Source organism: Canis lupus, chromosome 25 (genome assembly GCF_011100685.1).
Source record: "Canis lupus familiaris isolate Mischka breed German Shepherd chromosome 25, alternate assembly UU_Cfam_GSD_1.0, whole genome shotgun sequence".
Taxonomy (NCBI): Eukaryota; Metazoa; Chordata; class Mammalia; order Carnivora; family Canidae; genus Canis; species Canis lupus.
The window spans coordinates 13,657,152-13,674,006 of NC_049246.1; the positions used below are offsets into that span (position 1 = coordinate 13,657,152).

A 16,855-nucleotide genomic window follows, 5' to 3' on the forward strand; every position below is an offset into this window, starting at 1 on the left:
TCTTGGCAAGTCTATTGTTCAGAGCCAGGCCCAACCAATTAACATCTTTTGCCAATCCCTGTCAGCTGGAGCTTAAAAAAAAGGAGAGTTGGGGGGGAGGGTCAGTCAGATGCTAATTTAGATACAATTGTGTCAGGGCTGTTTGGAAGGGACTGGCTCCAAGGAAGCCACCAGGGTTTAATGAAGCAAACAGCTTGGGTCCCAGTGACCCTGCAGGGGTAATTTTAAAAAGACCCCTCTGTGTTCCTGTGCCAAATAGCGGAGGGGCATCACAAGAAGCCCTTCCTTTAAAAAAAAAAAAAAAATGAAGAGAGGGATAATCATCCGTTTAATCTGCTCATTAAACAAATCTCTCAGGCGGACTTAACATGAATTAGCACTTCTCTAGAAAGGTAAAATGTGACATACAGCAGACAGTCCAGATAATTTGAAAGGTCACAATTCTTTATTATAAGCTCAGTTGTTATTACTGTATTAATATTCGATGATATTGAGTAAAGACCCCCACCTTCATTCAGCCTTGGGAGCAAAACAGTATGTTTCCCTGACTGGAAGACAACACCAAAAACACATTCATCAGGCCCCAGTACAGACCTAATCACAAGCTAAGGCCAGACAACATGTTTTATTCCATGTTTTTCAAACACAGGAATTAAGAGGGAGAGAAATCTGAGGCTGCCAACTCCTTCTACTAGCTTTCCACTTAACTCAGGCTTGGCTCACACGTGTGGCTGGGAATGTGATAGTCGGGCCTCAAGAAGACTGAATTTCTGCACAGAACCTCAGAAGCCCAGGGCATGCGTTTTGGCGGCCACATGGTCTACAGCATCACAGCCTGGACACAGTGATTCAAGGGGCCCAGGCCCCGGGACGATTCAGGATTGACAGTGCCTGGGAGGCAAACTTCCCAGAAAACAGGGGAATCTTTTATCCACAAGCAAGACACCACATTGACATAAACACCTCCTTCACAAATCTCCCAGTGTTATCTAAGGGGGATAATTAGTCTGCTCTTCGTATTTACTTACTCATTCCTGGGTGCCGAGAATGGTCCTGTGATCATGTTGAGATGGTGTTTACAATGAGGCCCGAAGACACAGTTCTCTTAACTAGTCAACCTAAACCCTCAGATAGGAAGCTTAGGCCCACTGAATGATGATTTCATTTGAAAAGAACAAAAAGGCTAATACTGGACCACTTTAGAAATCTTTAGTATTTCCTATCATAAGGGAAAGAGTAAAGCACATTTCAAAATAAATTGACACTAAAACAGAAACTTGCACACCAGTGTTCATGGCAGTATTATTCACCATGGCCCCAAAGTGGAAACAACACCAATGTTCATCTACAGATGAGTTAATAAACAAAATGTGGCATACAGTCATGGGGTTCAAGAAATGCTGGCTGGAAAATACGGCATCTAGGCATAGTAAATATTTTAAGCTGAAGGAGATTGAGAAAATGGTAGAAGAGAGGTTCTTTCTGACCTCCTTCTACCCTTCTCCCCTGAAGCAGGTCATAGGACTCTCATGTGAGAAGTGTCCTCCCTAGGTCCAGAGTAAAGGAACATGGACACGCTGCAAAGATTTCAAACACACAGCCTTGTTAAACACCCCCCAGTTTACTACACTTGGCTCATACTCTGGGCCCTATCATATCTTTCTAATCTTTCACTCTTCCCCAAACCTAGCAGAGAAACACTCAGGTTGAACCATTTCTTTGGGTCTTTATGGCCTTATGATTGCTCCCATGTGACATGAAACTTACATAAATGAATTTGTATGCTTCTATCCTGTTAATCAGTTTAATTTTCAGACCTAGCCAGGGACCCTAAGAAGATCAAGGAAAACTTGTTTCCTCTTTTACAAACCATTCAGTAGAGTAATGTTATTCAGTCTTAAAAAGGAAAGGAATTCTGACACGTCCTACAACATGGATGGACATGTTAAGTGAAATCATCAGTAAGACACAAAGGACCAGTATTGTAAAATTCTACTTTATATATGAGGTGCCTAGTCTAGGCAAATTCTGAGAGACACAAAGTATAATAGGATCTGGGGACAAGGTGGAATAAAGAATTATTATTTAATATGTACAGATTTTCTGATTGGGATGGTGAGAAAATTCTGGAGATGGACAGTGGTGATGGTTGTACAACATGATGAATATACCTAATGTCAATGAATTGTATACTTACAAATGGAAATGATTAGAATATAAACTAAAATATGACATGGATAGTCATAATTATATTTTTTATTAGCTACATTATTCTGGGAACTCACATCATTAAACTTGTGAAACTACTTACCTGGAATAATTATTACTATCATAACATCAACATGTATTTAGAGTTTTCTTTTACATAAACTAAATAAATGAGAAGATAAATAAGTCAACAGCTCTAATGTACATTTGCAAAGCTTTCATACTCAGCTAAAATGTATCAGATTTAAATAAAGATTTAATCTATGGATATTACTGGTAAAGAAATATCTTCAAGTTCAAGGCAAGCCCTGAATAAGATATTTAGTTTTTAAAACACTCCTTAACACTGTTTGCTCCTTTTATCATCCAAATAATATTTTCTACTTTATTGCTTGTTATTTAAAAGTTAACCATCACACACACACAAAATCAAAATCATTGAGCCAAATGTCCCCACTATGAAAGGGCCAGGAAACTAAAATGCTGTTCAAGTAAATGGAACTAAGATTGTGACTGCCTGGAAGAGCTGTTCCTCTAAAGTCCGTTTCTTCAGAAGAAAGCAGCAGTCAGTTGGCATTTGAAATGTTTTCTCTCTTTGGAAATTGTTGCCTGAACAGTAAGTCATGTCAGCTTTGACTCAGTTCCCTTGAGGCCTGAACCAAGTGAAGCCCGAAGCTAACCATTAAGCAACTGCAGCAGCCATGGGGTGTCTGGAATTTGTTGAGTGTGCTCAGCCTTAAAACAGAACAGCTGTTGTGGAATGCTGTTACAAGACACCTACGGGGGACTTGAGGCCTCAGGGACACCCTTGTCTATTCTGCATAGGGAGGCAGATCACTGCTTCATTACTTCCTCATGAGAAAAGAAGTTGTAGAGATGAAAGTACCCATGCGCAGGTCTGGACAAGACAACGTGATGAGTGAAACTATGCTCAACATACCTAAGTCACTGTTACCACAGCCCAACGTGCTCAGAACAGAGTTGCACACATTGCCAGTGCACAGCAGTGGCTGACTTTCAGAAATCATCAGAACCATGACATTAGAAGATCTGCTGCAACAGACACAGGAACAAATATGGTGTATTTCAGTAGGCAGCCGTTAGGCATTGAGGGGTTATTTCTCAATGAGATTTCAAAGGTTGATCTCAAATCACGATATTTATATAAATTACTTTAATTATGAGAGTCTGTTAGGGGAGATACTAGACCATAGAGCTGATCTGTTATCACAAAATCTTATCTGAAAAAAAAATCTGCCAGGGATATAGAAATAAAGTCAAAGGCTTAGACTAAAAAAGCAATGCAATAGGATAGTTTAACTCCTGGAAAGAACAGGTGAGATCCTACTTCTACTTGAAGAGCTGGCTCTATCATATCATGCTTTGGACTATCACAGAACTCAGACAAAATCTACACTGGCTCTATATTCTACGGTGGTTATCTAGGAGTATAGTACGATATATGATGGCTGAAAGCACAGATCTATCCTTGGATTGGACATAAAGTAAGGATTAAAAAAAGTCATGAAGGGTGGATAAAGAAAGACTATAATGGCAAAAAGAAAATTGGAAAAAAAAAATCTCTGAGAGGCCTGCTAATCAAGTAATGTCTTTGTGGTAAGAAAATGTCATCACTACTGTGCAGCTGAAAGGGTCCTTAGAGATCAACACGTCCCCATCCCAGGGATTCATGAAATGATTGCTTGATTGGCTGAGTCAATAAGTCCTTAAACAAAAGAAAAAGCAAGAGATAGGGACACCTGGGTGGCTCAGTCTGCCTTTGGCTCAGGGTGTGATCCTGGAGTCTCGGGACCAAGTCCCACGTTGGGCTCCCTGCATGGAGCCTGCTTCTCCCTCTGACTACATCTCTACCTCTCTCTCTGTGTCTCTCATGAATAAATAAATAAAATCTTAAACAAAAAAAAAAAAGCAAGAGATAGAAATCTAAGACCTCTGTCATGGAGAAACCCATGGAGACGGCCAGGATTCCAAATGATTGTTAGTAAATGGTTATCAAACTGGCAGACTGATTGTAATTTACCTCCTTTTTAAAGTTATCATTTGTTGGAAATGCAACAATACCAGTCCCTTGGATGTTTCCTGCCCTATTTAGATTGCTCATCAACAAAACATATTTATTAAGGACCCTGTGGGAGAAACAGACGAAGGTCTGAGGCCAGGTCAGGAAAGTGTACAGGACTGTCAAGTTGCAGAAGAGAGCCTGTCCTAAGACTCTCATCTCGTCATCTCAATAATGAAGTAGAAATAGCACCAGAAAAGCAAAAACCTGTGGAGAAAGTACTCACAAAGGAACATGAACCAGAAGAAAGGAGGGGAGAAGGAGGGAGAGCATTTTATACCAGAAGAACAAAAGCATTCATAGGAAGGCAGAGAAGAAAGGCCAGGAAGGAGACCCCACTGCTGGGGCAGCAGGGTTCTGGGGGAGTCCCTAAAGTGGGACAGGCTGTAGAGAGCCTAAAACTGGGTAGAGTTACTAGAAGAAAAATAAGGGAGTCTCTGCAACTGAGTGACAATGGGATCTTAGAAAAGGCATGGCTGTCGTTGTGCGCACCAGCAAAGGAGAGATTGAAAGCAGGAAGATGGCAGCACTAAAGGATCTGAAGGTTACAGTGCAGGGAGGGAAGGAAAGTCAACGAGGTGCAGAGACCGATCAACTGTGAAGGGCAAAGAGGGGAGGGGGCCAGCGACATGATCAGAGGCTTGGGACAGTGACAGGAGTCAGGAGAGGAAGGACAGAAGCAGAGACATTAGGAAGGATGTTATCTGGAAGGGGGTGAGGGATAGAGAAGAAAAGGTGTAGACATGCAAAGCTGAGAGTTAGGGACATCAGGCACACAATTGGAAAGTACAGACAGAAAGCTGGGGTAACTGTCATCTTATAAGAGACAGGTTTTCCTGAGGTGGGGCAACAAGGAACAAAGGGAGGAGAGGAGCAAGATTTGGGAACAAGACACAGGAGTGTGTTGAATGCTTAGGTGGCCGCAGGCTTTCTTGCCAGTTCTGTCATTCGTCGTCCAGCAGCCTGGCAGGGCTGGGAGGGCTGGCAGAGGGAACGTGATGGAAGAGGTGGGAAGGGGAACCAGGGCCTCCCAGGTGCCCTCTGGGGAAGCAGAAGGCAAGAGGCTGAGGCTGTGTGCCAGTGGACAGGGGAGAATCAGGATGGGGATGGGTGTGGAGTCTGGGTTGCGATGGCAGCTGGTGACCTCCACATTCAGGGTCATGAGGAAGTAGAGGCAGCAAGCAGAAGCTCACCAGCTGATGAGGGTGAAGTGGCAAAGGGAAGAAACAGGCCAAGCTCAGCGAGAGGATCAGGCAGGCCGTTTTTTTTTTTTTTTTTCTTAACTGTTCTTATTGTTTAAATGGTAGAAGAGACCAAAATATTAAAAGACAAAAGGAGAGAGAGAGACAGACATGAGAGAGACAGAGATACGAGAGAAGGTGAGTGGGCATTAAAACAGAATCAAGGCCTACCAAGAAGTGATGGACAACAGAATCAGAGAACAGGAAGAAAGCAAATCTGGAGAAGAGAAAATCTTATCTGTTTAGAAAGGAGTACAGACTTAGGCACTCTTCCTTTAGAAAACTTTTTAAAGTGGGGTACTTGGGTGGCTCAATTGGTTAAGTGTCTTACTCTTGATTTCAGCTTGAGTCTCAATCTCAGGGTCATGGGTTCAAGCCCGCATTGGGCTCCATGCTGGGTGTGGAGCCTACTTAAAAAAAAAACTGAATGAATGAATGAATGAATGAATGAATAAATAAATAATGAATAAAATAAAAATGTTAAGTGCCTAAGGAAGTCATCTGCTGAAAGAAAGAGTAGAGATTAAATTAGGGGCAAGAGAAGGTGGAAAATTGGCAGTAACAGAACAGGACCAAGAGACCAGGGCTGGACACGCAGAGATCTGTCTAGATATCTCTGTGTATCTGTTCAAGTATCTAGCTACTGAATAACCAAGAAAACCCAAAATAGATATCTCACATCATTAAGATTATTTTTGTTTGGGTACATAAAAGAACTGTATCTAATAATTTGTCAGATATTGAAGATAAAGCAAAGGATATCCCTGTAATCTTTTAGGAGTTTAGAGTCTAACGAGGAGCAGTCCAGTTTTTTTTTTTTTTTAACTTTAATTCATTTAAGTAATCTCTATACCTAATGTGGGGCTTGAACTCATGACCCTGAGACCAAGAGTCATGCCTTCCTCCAACTGAGCCAGCCAGGTGCCCCAAGAAGCTGTCCAATTCTAACAGAGTAAGATACGGATAGGGTGGACAATGAGCTACAAAAGTGACCCATAGTTATTGGGATGGTTGTAGAGAAGTGAGTGTGTAAGGGAATATTATACTTAACCACTGACATTTGAATCAAAATGTTAACCAGAAGCAATTCACTCAAAGAGAGTGTGAAAAAAAAACACTTCAGCAGAGAAAATATTCATGAAGCATGTAACATGCTAGGGAAGATACAAATGTCTCCACTTGAAAAGTCCCCCAGGGGTTTGATTGGCACAGGGTCTTGACTGGCACCTTAAGGAGTTTGGGCAGGCGTCCATAGGAAAATGGAGAGCTGTGGAGGGTTTGAAGCTGGGGCCATCTATGGTTTAAGAAATTTCTCTGGCAGCAATGGCTTCCAATCTAGGCTGGGGATGGGGTCACCTGAGGACCTGGTACAAATATTAATTTCTGGACTTCCTATCCTGAAGTTCTGATTCAATATGACAGAGGTAGAATTTGCACAAGAGTGTTTTTAAATGCTTCCCAGATGACACTCATTCATTGATTTTGAAACTATTTAATTCCTAATATTTTAAGCTGAGAACCCAATAGCAAATAAAACAGACAAAAATTGCAGACTCATAGAGCTTATATATATAGGAAGTCAAGTCAAAGACATATGTAAATTGTAAGGTATATCAGAAGGTGAGCAGAGCCATGAATAGGAATTAAGCATGGGAAGAATAAGGTGGGTGTGTAGCACAACATGTATACTGTGTTGTTGAGGAGGGCATTGGTGAGAATTTGAGTAATGACCTAGAAGGGGTGACAGTACCAGGACACTAATTTCTGAGGAAGAGGGCTGTTGGCAAAGGGACCAGCTAGTTCATAAACCTTAAGCTGGAATTTATCTTGGATAGTTGAATGACAAGACCAGCATAGTAGAGAAGAATGTGTGAGGTGGACAGTAGCAAAGGATGATCATGAATGGCCTTATAGACCATGATGAGGACTTACTCTGAATGAGGTGAGAAGCCACCAGAGGCTTCTGAAGAGAGGAATAACATGAGTGATTTAGGTTCTTAAAGGATCATTTGGGTTGCCGTGTTGAGAATAGATGGAAGTAGGGAGACCAAGTGGGTAGCGGTGGAATTGGTGGGAAGCGATGGAGACTGGATACATACTGCAGGGAGGGCTGAGATGAGGAAGGAAGAGAGAAGCATCAACCAGACCAGTCATGAGGTCAATGCTATGGTTGAGGAGGAAAGAGACAAGGGTTGTAGGCTGGGGAAGACTAGTCAGAAAGCTGTGTCACAGTTAACACTGCCATGCTTAAGGATCACTTGTACAGAGGTCAAGAATGAGTGTTGGGTTCCTGGTTTGATTTACTTGAAACCAAGAACAGATTTATAGCAGGAGAAACAAGTTTCAGTTCTGCTCTGACCAACTCCTCCCCTTCCCCCACCTCTGGTGCTCACATGAATACGCAAACCGCAAACCTCCTCTATTTGGGAGGTGCATTGAGTTAGCCAGTGATTGGATATGTTGCTTTTGAGAGGCCTAGAGACCAAGAGACATTTAGGAGGAAATGGTCAAAAAGATGGAAATTTATCCTGTAAATGTGGGCTTGAGGCTTGCGGGGTGGGGGGGGTCTGAGCTGGACATGGGATTAGGGTCACTAAGAACCCTGGTTGAAAGCACGGGAAAAGGGATCTCTGGGTGGCGCAGCGGTTTGGCGCCTGCCTTTGGCCCAGGGCGCGATCCTGGAGACCCAGGATCGAATCCCACATCAGGCTCCCGGTGCATAGAGCCTGCTTCTCCCTCTGCCTGTGTCTCTGCCTCTCTCTCTCTCTATCATAAATAAAAAAAAAATTAAAAAAAAATTAAAAAAAAAAAAAAAAGAAAGCACGGGAAAAGCAGAGGGACAGAAGAAATTGAAGACCAGCACCTGGGACTTCAACATTCAAGGGAAAATGGAGGAAGAGGACCTTTTATTAGCCTGATGCAAAATGCCTACAGAGATGTGTGTGCGCGTGTGCACACACACACACACACACTTTGGAGAATCTTTTTTTTTTTAATGGATACTTCATATAGTTATGGTTGTGATGTGCCAAGCATGTCAAACAGTTACGAATGATTATTTTAAATACAAATGATCCAAAATGTAAGTATCCATACGTAGTATTTATTCTTTGCCCACCAGATATGGGGATTCCTATGGGTGGAAGCTGGGTTTTCTATTTTGAAAATGCTGGTGATTCAAACAAATAATCCAATCTGCTTGTACAATGTCCAATATCCCCCAAAGCTTTGGGGAAGGGAGTAAGGATATTACTGAAGCTTTGCTGCAAGTAAAAAAAAAAAAAAAAAAAAAAAAAAAGCCAGATAAGACTATTAGCATCTGACTTTACAGTCAGATGATGTCTTCTGGCTAGAATCATGTTTGCCTTTTGAAATGCAGAGATGATGGTGGGAAAAATGGTTTCCTGCAGATCTGTTGAGCAAGCTTTCCTTCCTGCTAAGTGAACTTTTTCATTATCCTTTTTTCAAACCCCATGCTCTTGTTTCATTTGATTGCCCAGAATGTTTTATTTTGTTATCCTTTTCCATAAATACTAGTCTGGTTACTGAATTAGATCCCTAATCTACATTATTATAACTAAATTATTGTGAATTATCCTTATTTGGGAATCATCCAATTTGGTAGATCAGCTGGTGTTTATAGGCTCTGTACATATGCTATTTTCATTCAAATTGTCTTTATATGCATGTTTAAAAGGAGTGGTTCCCCTGAGCACCCAGTGATGAGCTATTGTCAGCAGAGCAATGATCATTAACAAATAATCATCATATCCTGTTGGAGATAGTTTGCCAGCTAACAGGCTATGGAATGACTATAGTTTAGCTAATAAGCTCAAGAGTGAAATCTAATCTAATTTTGAAACCTCAGCCCTCCTTGCCAGGTATCTTTGGTATTAGTGGCAAATTTAAAGCATGCCTATTTACACCTAGAAACTGACTTCTGAAACTGCCCTGTTCTTGCTTCTAAGATTTATATATGAAAATAATGGAAAAATAATGAAAATTTAAAATTTGTCCTTTCTAGTTTAGTTTCTTCTAAAAAGCACACTTTAAATTATGTGCATATAATATACCTATGAGTTTGTATTCATAGCCATGATCAATTTTTACATTAAAGTATGCCATCTACTGAATATAAAATTTAACTCTAAAGGCATACACATCATGTAACACTTCTCAACCCCAAGAACTGAGGGATTTTTTTTTTTTTCTTTTGCACATACACAGATGCTGCTGGAGCTCCCTACTTAAAAATTCTCCAATCCCAGGAAACTCACAAGACCCTTTCAGTTTGGGCCATTTCCTTTTTCTTCTTCAAACCAACTCCCAGGCTCCCTTACCCCAAGTCTACTTATGAAATCCCTTGGCCCAGGGCCATTCATCAGCCATTTCCAGAACTACCCGGGCTGGCAGAATCATGCCTAAGAGTTTCTTCTCTCAGGGCTGGTGTTTCCAGTACAGCTCCTCAGACAGTTGTGTGCATTCCCAGCCCTGTCCCCACTTCTCTGTCTCCCTTCACTTCTCTGCTTCTCCTTCACTACATGCGGGGCCGCCTCCGAACGCAACACTAGCCGTACTACTCATCTGACTCTATGACGGGTCATGCTTCCACACAATGCTGTATCAAACAGGGAGTTAGCCCTTTCTCCCATCCAGATCCACACTCCAGGAAGACTCCCAGATTCTCTTGCTTCTTCTGTAGACCTCCTGTCTTAGCAGCTAACCTGGACACAAGAGAAGAGTCGATTTCTCCCATAAACCCCCTCCTCTCACAATGTTTCCTGTTTTGCTAAACAGCACCACACTGTCTCCTCCTTGTTCAGATGAAATACCTAGAGGGTATCTTGGATTCTTCCCTTTCTCTAAGCCCCTCATCCAATCCCTGTGCAAGTTCTATGTGTCCTGAATACATTTCTCTCACCTCCACCCTCCACCCTACTCCAAGTTTTTCCTATTGATCCTGGGCCTTCTTGCTTCCACTCTTTCCATTGAACCACCTACATCCTACGTAGCAACAAGCTGACCTTTTAAAATGTATATCAGACCATCCAATTTTCCTGCTTAAAACTCTTGAAAGACTTTTCATTCCATTTAGACTAAGATCCAAGTTTCTTATTTTGTCCTTTATAAAGACCCCCATGGTCTGGTCACTACTCACACCATGCTTTCCTTTCCTGCCACCCTCCTCTATTCCCACTCCAGCCAAACTGACTGCTGTTCTGTATTTAGAACATACCACTTTCTGCACCTTCTAATCGGCACCTCTCTCCCAACCTTAGGCACCATGGGCTTCTGCTTCCCACTCGGATCCCAGGCAAGATGGTGGCTCCCCTGAGATGTCTCCATTTCTACCCTATCTGAAGGAAGTACACAGTCACTTGCTGTAATTCTCTATAGAACTATGATACAGTTTTTCCTCCTGTTTATATATTATTCATTAGTTTCTGCCTGACATCACCAGAATGGAAGCTCCATGAGAACAGAGGCACTTGTCTTCATCCTGGTTGTATCTACAGGTCCTACAACAGTAACTGGTACATCATAGGCATAAATGAATTTGTGCTGAATGGCTACATACAGAGTTTTTGATGAAAAATTACTCCCAAACCATTTCTGACAGGTTGATATTGTGAAGACAGAAGAATCTCATAATAAATGCCATGTACCAAGAAACTATCATAGGGACTTTACCAGACACTTTCATGTGTTATCTCATAATATCCATAATAGCTTGGGTTCTAAATCCTCTATTTGTCAGACATGCTCAGGAGGTTAAGTAAGTTGTGGCATGTCACACAGCAAGGGGCAGCTTCCTGAGCAGGGTTGAAATGGCCCCTCCTTACACAGGCTCACAGTGGCACGTTAGTGGGCCATCCCAGAGGTGTTGTGGCTCTATGGAGCTCCAGCATTCACATCACGAACTGAGGAAAATGAGCATCATGCTTGCCAGTAATAAGCTTCCCCAGACCTGTATGAAGTCAATATCTGATTAAGATGTCCAACAAGCTTGATGGAAATAGTCCCAAACCTGGGCCAATCTAATATTAACTACCACTTAATACTTAGTGTTTAATACTGAATGCTTTCAGCCCTGGGTAGTGTTTGAAGAATACTTTCAATTAGGGGTCACTTAATGATCTAGTCCTCATTTCTATGCCAAAAAACAACCGGCACACAAAACACCTATTTGCTTCACACAGAGGCAACTTAGCCTGTGACGCTGTACAAATCTCCTGTAGCACTGAACACACCATTGCAGAGGAGAAGTGAGCTTCTAGGCCTTAAGAAGAGAGATCTCTGCACCAGACATGCACAGAATTTGCCTGAGTATCTCAGTAACGCAGGTGGAAGAAATAAGAGGAGTCACTAAGGGGTACGTGTGTGAAAACAAAGTTTTCTGTCGTTGTTTCCATTGCCTTTAACTTATTTTCCACAGGCATCAAGAAAATTCCACCCCTAAAGCCAAAATGAGTATCACATAACCAAGGAGATGCTGTACCATGCCAAGATAGGCTCTGCATGGTAGGCTACCCAAACCAACACACCCTACTAATAAAAATAAGAGAAAGATTTTAAAAGGCCACACACCTCCGTTTTTCAAAAGGATGTGAAGCCTCAAAATCAAGCAAACAACAATAAAATGCCAGATCAAAATCTATGTTAGAGAGGTTACCTTGGGATTTTTTTTTTTTTTTAACTTTTGTCTTCTTGCTTTTTTTGTCCTTTTGCCAGCATGGAACACTTTGGTTCTACCCGGAGAAACACTTCTACACTTAAGTACAGAGCTGGAGACTACAGTGTGTCCTCTCCACAGTTAGAACCCACCAGAGAGTCCCAAATGTAAATTATATTCATGTATAATTTTTAACTCATAAGGGTAATGGCGGGTAGTGGCAGGAATAAAATGGTTCAGATCTAAGAAGCAACCCAATTCCACTCCATTCTGAATTCTGTAGGCTTGAACATGACCATTTTAGAGTGATACAGCTTTGCCCTAAAGAAACTTCAAACACACTTTGAAGAAAACCACAGGTTTTCTTGAGTGACAGCAATATACAAGATCTTTTAAGACACATTTTTCATTAAATGAAAGTAAATCTCAAAGACAACACTGCTTGCATTTTCAGCATCGCTCTTTGGCTTTACTAAATTGACTCAGGAAGAGAAGCAGGCTACTTCTCAAGCAATGGGAGTCCATTTCCGCTTCCCCAGCCCATTGCACAATGCCAGCACTCTCAATCACTGCAGACCCTCAACCAAGGAGCTCTGCTGAGTTGTCAAAATGGGTTCCAGGCTATAACTTGGCAAACATGACTTAACCTGAGAGAAATGCTTTAAAACAAATTTTCATAACATCTGCCATGTCATTTTTAAGCAATACCTTCTGTTTCCACAGAACTTAAACACAGCTTTGTTTTTAAAAGCTAACTTTCGTAGGACTTTCTTCAGCTCTATGGGATATGCACTTCTGGCAATAAAAGGCTCCCACTAGGGGAAAAAAAAAAGATTCTCAAATGTTTTAGCATTTCTGCTCCATGGACTTAAGTTCAAAATCAGTCTGTCCCAAAAGAATCAGGGGGAAAAAATGCAGCAAAGTGTCATCTCAGTCCCTAAAATACACTTCCACAAGAAGTCTGATAGGCAGAATCTTTTGCTAAAAATGCACCAATGGTGATGGTGGCCTGCTGATCACCATGACAGAAGTATCAGGGAAAGGAAATATCTATATTCATTCTGCTGGTAAACCCTTGTTTGAGGGTTATTTTCCTTAGAAGGAAATCACAAAACTGAACACAGAAATTTAGAAACTTTATTGTTATGAGCATGCTTTTCATCCATCTACTATGTATTATGTACCAGGTAGTCTATTAGTATTTAAAAAGATACAGAAGATGAAAAGATCTGTCTTCATTTTCAAAGTAAATTGAGTTGTAGGCCACAATAAAGTATTGGTCTAAAGATATATAGTTGGAAGTTGATTATTTTTAGCTAGAAATGAAAGCCTTCGGTGCATATGATGTAACAGAGGGATAAAGTTAAAAAAAAAAGAAAAAGGTGAGTAAATAATCCTTCAGACTAATTACATTTAAGGGATAGGACATGGAGTAGGACAGACCAATGAAATATATTAAGGTCACAGTCAGGAGAGATAGGAAAAGATTATGTTTCAGAAGCCAAAAGATAGAATTTCTAGAAGCAATGAGTGTCAAGTGTTGCCAGAAGATCAACCACTATGAAAATGAAGAAGAGGTTACTGCATTAGGGAGGAAGGATGTGAAAGTGGTATTGATAATATCCAATAGGAAAAGAGCTAAGGTTTCATGCTGAGCCTAAAATAATAGTTCTTCTTAAAGAATATTTTATTAATCTGCCATTGAGCTTTAAGCAAGTGTGAAGAGAGTTATGATCAGACCACATCTCAGAGTTTTTTCTTTTTTAAGAGAAGTGAAGTCATTTCTGTAGTCCTGTAGCCAAGATGGGGTAGGGGGTAGGGGGATCGTGATTTAAACAAAACTTATTCATACAATGTTCTAGCCAGGGGATTCTCAACTTCCTGAAATCTTTTTCTTTTTAAAAGAGCTTATTTATTTATTTGCGAGAGAGAGCATAAGTGGGAGAGGGGCAGAGGGAGAAAGAGAAGCAGACTCCCCGCTAAGCACGGAGCCTGATGTGGGGCTCCACCCCAGGACCCTGGGATCATGACCTGAGCTGATGGCAGATGCTTAACTGACCAAGTCACCCAGGTGCCCCTGACTTCCTGAAATCATGAGACCTTTTGTTATTATTATTTTTTAAAGATTTTATTTACTTATTCATGAGAGACAGGGAGAGAGGCAGAGACACAGGCAGAGAGAGAAGCAGTCTCCATGCAAGGAGCCTGATGTGGGACTCAATCCCAGGACCCCAGGATCACACTCTGAGCTGAAGGCAGATGCTCAACCACTGAGCCACCAAGGCATCCCCCCCTCTTTTTTAAATAATTTAATTTATATATATGCCAATGATGATAAAACAAATTTAACAGCAACAAATAGACATTGGTCTTAGCAGGGAAATGAGAAAGAAGAAAGAATTGAAGCAACAATAAGACAAAAATAACAAAACAATAAAACAATTGTCTGAAGATGGTCTACAAATAACAATTATTTATAAAAAGGAAGTTTTTATATGTTGGAAGGAAGTTATTATGTAGTGGAACTTGAAGTGTTTGCTTCCTGGCAATAATCCTTGAGAGGTCATAGAAAAAAATGCCATGTTAAAGTGGATGGAAAAAAAGCTTCAGAAATAGTATTTTCACATAAACATGTGGAAAGAAACACACCCGTTGCAACAGAATTTTTATCCAAAAGAAAGAGCCGGTGAGCCTGTACTCTATACATGCCCTGTGTGAACAGGTAGCAACACTTGAATGCACTGTGTTCGCCAAGCAGTGATCCTTTCGATTATGTGCTGCACACAGAGCCCATATGTGGTTGCCTTCCCTTTTGTTTTTAGCTTTTTCTGAGCTTGATAAAGAAAACAAAGAGACATTTTTTTTGTCAGTTTCATGAAGTTTATATAAAATATCTATGGGCACATTATAAAAGTCCGTTCATGAGGAAAACTGAAATGGTACTAAATTGTTAGTCGGGGTACTATTTTGGTTCTGACCTAAAATTTCAGACAAGGAATTTTATAGCAGCCCAAAGCTATTTCACTTTGAATTATTTTTTTATGAGAGAGAGAGAGAGACAGAGAGAGAGAAAACACAAGGAAGGTGCTGAGGGAGACAGAGAGAAACATACTCCCCACTATCCGGGAACCCAGCTTAGGTCTCAATAGATCCCAGGACCTTGAGATCATGACCGGAACCAAAGTCAGATGTTTCACTGACTGAGCCATCCAGGCACCCCAAAGTTATTTCACTTTTTACAGAGAAAACAAGATTGAATTATTTAGGCAGTCTTTATAGAGTAATCACTGTACACTGTGTACTTAACTTGTGCTACCTCTGGTGAGCAGAAGGCTATTTACCTACCCTATAGATGCCAGCATTCCCGGGGGCTTGGAGCTCTGTTCTGGGTTTTTTTTTTTTTTTTTAATCTCTTTGCCCATCTACCGTGGGCAGTACCATCTACTCCTGTGACTCTAACTACCATCCAAATAGTGGTAATTTCCAACTCAGTATACTAAAATAATTTTTTTTACATTTTTTTAGATTTATTCAATGCATAAGCAGCAATGGAAACACTTTTCAAAAGCATTCTTCTGAGATTCAAAAACACAGTGATATATTTTATTTATCATTATCCTGTTAAAAAAAAAGCAAGCTAAAAAAAGCAAACTGGGAAACCCAATAGACAAAGCAAAACTTGAGAAGAGTTATTAAAAGCAAAGACCCACTTGGCTGGCTGAGTTGGTTGGGTGTGCAACTCTTGATTTTAGGGTTGTGAATTTGTGCCCCCACGTCAGGCATAGAGATTACTTAAAACTAAAATCTTAAGGGCAGCTCCGGTGGCTCAGCGGTTTAGCGCCGCCTTCAGCCCCAGGTGTGATCCTAGGGACCCGGGACCGAGTCCCACGTTGAGCTCCCTGCATGGAGCCTGCTTCTCCCTCTGCCTGTGTCTCTGCCTCTCTCTCTTTCTCTGTGCCTCTCATGAATAAATAAATAAAATATTTTTAGAAAATCTTAAAAAGGGGGCTGCCCATGGAAACACCCACTTTGATTTGTGGCTGCCTTCTCATTCATTTCGACGGAATTTATTAATTAATGAAAGCTAGATTGAAGAAGGAAGTTTTCCTTATGTGCTTGTCATATTTTTAAGTGTAAACTTTAATCAAAGTAAAATATATATACAACAAAAAGGTGCACACGTTATTAGTGTACATCTCAAATGATTTTTCATTTCATACAGTCAGTACCTGCACACAGCACTCAGATGAAAACCTAAACCCAAATCTAAACCAAACTACCCAGAAGCTTAGCAGAAATCTCCTCATGCCATTTCCACTTCCTGATTATCCTTCCTGTACTCAGGAACTACTATCCTGACCTCTAAACAGCATAAATCAGTTTTGCAAGTTTTTGAACTTTCTAAGATGTAATCATACAGTATGGACATTTATAGGGATCACTTAGACATTATGGATAGTTGACTAGCATATGGAAAAATGTTCTGTGTCTGATCATTGACTAGATGTTCTCAATGTGTGTAATTCCCTTTCTCTTTGATTCCCCTTTTCATTGATTCCCTTTTTCTTTGTAAATGTGATTCTAGAATGAATAACCAGCAATACCACATACACAAGGTCTGGGAAACACTAAGGGGTTAGAAACTGGAAGCTT

General features: G+C 40.8%; 1 protein-coding gene and 1 long non-coding RNA gene across 14 annotated transcripts in view; one reads left to right on the plus strand and one right to left on the minus strand.

Moving 5' to 3' along the window:
• LOC111092272 overlaps window positions 1-11,182 on the plus strand; it is a 44,194-nt gene extending 33,012 nt beyond the window's left edge. Inside the window, exon 4 of the long non-coding RNA XR_005378454.1 lies at window positions 10,809-11,182. This is a non-coding gene — a long non-coding RNA (uncharacterized LOC111092272). The remainder of the gene's footprint in view (window positions 1-10,808) is intronic.
• Window positions 1-16,855, minus strand: part of ATP8A2 (ATPase phospholipid transporting 8A2) — a 574,503-nt gene that overhangs the window by 101,807 nt on the left and 455,841 nt on the right. The window lies entirely within an intron of this gene.